Genomic DNA, 3,532 nt, shown 5'->3' on the forward strand with positions numbered 1-3,532 from the left:
GCTTTCCAAAAAAAAAAAAAAAAAAAAAAAAAAAAAAAAAGTTGCATGGTAGCTTGGAATTTTGCATAAAACCCCACATTACACCTTGGAAAAGTCCAAGGGTAATTAGAACAACAGATTGGGGTCCTTTTTTTTTTAAATTAATAGAACCCACAAAATTCAAATGGGAATTAATCAAATCAAAAATATTAAGCACCTACTAGTTTAAGAGATTGAAATTTATTAGAGATTCATGACCAATTTCCTTCCACCTTGAAATTAAGGTGTAAAAACCAGCTATTAAGTGCATTCCAAACTTCTCCTATTAGCACAGGTAGAATTTTCTGTCCATTGGCACCAAAGTAAAGTCACATTTCCTCTTGGTAGGCAGAAATTCCACATCTGAACATAGAGTAAGTTAGGAAAAAATGACCCCTGTTGTTTATTACTATTGTGATTCTGAGATCTAGGATAACAAATATACTAGCAGTGAACAACGCAAATTCCTGGCAACAACTGTCAGGTTAGTGACTCTAACTCACTTCCCCCAATCACCATAAAATTTTAGTATGAAAAGAATTAAAACTACACTAAGCTGAACAAATAGGAAATAACAAGAAGCTAATAGCTAAAACAAAACAAACCCTAAGTTTGAAATCACTGCAATTGAGAAATTGAAAATAGGTGTGCTTCACTGCACCCCACCTCACAATTTTCAATTTAAATAATATTCCGTGCAAAGGAGCATCAGGTTTCTGGATATAGATGTAGCCCTTCTTTAAGATTTAGTGAGCTGCAGAGTTTTCTGCAATTTTATTTCTCTCACCCAAAGTTTATTCAAGGTACTTAAGAGAATCTTCCATTTCAGCCAAAAGATATGTGATTCAAAGGTTTACTAAGGTACTCTATGCACTCTATCTGTACAGAAACAGCTATTAATTATTACAATTGGTTTATGCAGGATTAACATTTTTGGTGTTAAAATTGTTAAAACATCATGCTTACTGTACATCAACTCTCCATAATGAATCTCAACTTCACAATGATTTACCAAACATTTTACTTAAATTACTAATTAAATAACTGAAAAATGTACTGAGCCAAACTAAACTTAAATGGGCTATAAAGGAAAATAACCTTCTAAACAGTCCATATACACATCTCTTTCGAAACTGCCTTTGCTAGCTAGCCCCTTTCCCAAAGTTTTAGCCTGAAAAAACAGTAAAATCTACACAAAATTTTATTGCAATCATACAAGGGTAACATTAGGTCAAATACAATACTATGATGCAATTTTACATTCATTAAACTACAGTTCAAAGCACAAATTTACACATTCTAAATACCCTAAACATATCTAATGAAGTCACACTGGTCTTCAACTGACATTTGATATATCTGGGTGAAAGACATTAACTTTACAAGACTTCCTAACACAAATCCTTAGTATAAAAACTGTGTCCTTGTATGTAAACGTTTTAATGAGGAACCCAATTCATGGGCTTCCATCTCCACTACGTCATCCATTCTGTTGCATATTTTATTTTAAACGCTTAAGGGGTAGGGCAAACTGGTAAGTTTAAATGTGGATACATTCTCTTCATCTCAATTACCCCCAGTGAATTATAGATGAGAGCTAATTTTGTCTGGTCCCAAATAGCTATTACTAGTAGTTTTTGTTTCCAAGAGAATTAAATGAATAAGATTGTTCAAATTTTTTCCACACTGGAATGTAGACCAGACAAGCTTTACCTGCAACTTCAGATCTAAAAAAGCGTTAATGCCTGCTTAAGCTTCAGTGGAAAAGCTGTCTTCTTGGCTCAACTGAATGCAAGAAGGCACAAAGAAGTTCTTCATCATTGTGTCTGAAGTAATTCCAGAATCTTGCATCTCATACCAATCACCATATGACATCATATAATAAATAGCTGGCCTCTGAAAATCATTAAAAGCAGATGGTTCGTGAAAGAATCTGCTCCCATGTTATCAAAGATAAGCCAATCTCCCACATTCAGCTCAGGAAGAAGACAGTTTTCCACAATTTGATCAAGCTCATCACAGGATGGACCCCAAAGGCTGCTTGTAAACAGAGGCTCATCTTCCTTGTATTTCTTGTGAACCTCTGGAATGGTATTTAAGTCCTCAGACAGTTTACTTGCAAAAGAACCATAAACACCATCGTTGGTATAATACATGAAAGTTGGTTCATCACTTCCGGTTTTTCCTACTCCAGAGGAAAACTTATTTTCAACAACTTTCTTTGCAATGATATTAACTGCAAGTGTAAATGCAGAAGACACATAGTAGCTTCCGGGTTCAGAAATTATCTTAGTGTCAGATCCTTCAGGAAAGTAGACATCCAACAAAGGGCTGATAACATGATTAACCTCTTCCAATCGAAATTCGGTTCCTGTGAAGCCAATGTCTAACATGTTCATTGTGAAACCAAATTCTCCAGCCATATCAAATACACATCAAGCATCAGATAGAGCATGTACATATACTTGAGATTCTTTGCAAGCACTTGAAACATGAAATTTAACCCCAATAATTTGGACATCAAGTTCCTTAGCACATTCCAAAAGATGCCTACAGTTCTTCAGGGTTGTGCCAAACTTTGTTACCCTCTTCACCTCCAATATTATCTTCTGTTGTGATATGTAGTAAGACCTTGGCATTTGGGTGATCACGTGCAATTTTCTTCAATTTGACTTCATTGTCACATGTCATGATATTCACTCCAACTTTTGCTGCATACTTTATCTGAGACACTTGCTTGCAAGGACTTATGTAAATGATGTTTTCTGGAGATACACCCAAATTCTTGCACTAAAGCCATTTAAGTTTTACTGGAACAAGCAAATCCAGTTCCAAGAGCTGCCAAAATCTCAAGTACACCTGGAGTGGAGTTGCACTTTACCGTGTAGAATGGCTTTATCTGGCCCACTATGTTCTGCCACTGACTGTGTTTCTTCACAATCTTTCCAAGATCTGCCACAAAAAATGCATTTTTCCCCGTCAGGGTATGTTCATAAACATAGTTATCAACAACATTTCCAAGGTTTGTTCCTTCATCCAACGGGCCAACGGAGTAGTTTGCATCGTCAATAAATCCTTTCATCTCAGCCGTATTCCACAAAGCCGAAAGTCATAAAGCAGGAAAAACAAGAGACGGGCCACCAAGCCTTACATCTGGGTCCTTAGAATATGCAACAAAATGGACAAATTAGGAGATGGAACCCGCCTATCATCATCTAGGTTCCCAAGGTGGCTCAGCGTTGAAGTCGAACTGCTCTCTATACAGCACTTCTCCTAGGCCCTCTGGGTAGTTGTATACTTGGTCAGAAAGTTCGCCATGAGATAACGGCCCAAAGAGTCGGGTAAAGCGTCTTCTCTTTTTAGGCGGAATTTTAAAAGAGGGATGTGGTTACCTTGAGCAGAAATACCCAAGGCCGCCTGGGCCATAGGCTGCGGGGACGACGTTGGGGGAAAAGCGCGGCACCGACACCAGCTGTGCAGCAGTGGTGGCGGCGGCCGAAGGAGAGAAACAGAA

General features: G+C 37.6%; 1 pseudogene; it reads right to left on the bottom strand.

Annotated features, from left to right (window-relative positions):
• Window positions 1-1,767: 1,767 nt before the first annotated feature.
• Window positions 1,768-3,100, bottom strand: LOC103070689 (antizyme inhibitor 1 pseudogene; annotated as a pseudogene).
• Between the last annotated feature and the right edge of the window lie 432 nt (window positions 3,101-3,532).

Source organism: Lipotes vexillifer, unplaced genomic scaffold, assembly GCF_000442215.2.
Source record: "Lipotes vexillifer unplaced genomic scaffold, Lipotes_vexillifer_v1.1 scaffold76, whole genome shotgun sequence".
Taxonomy (NCBI): Eukaryota; Metazoa; Chordata; class Mammalia; order Artiodactyla; family Lipotidae; genus Lipotes; species Lipotes vexillifer.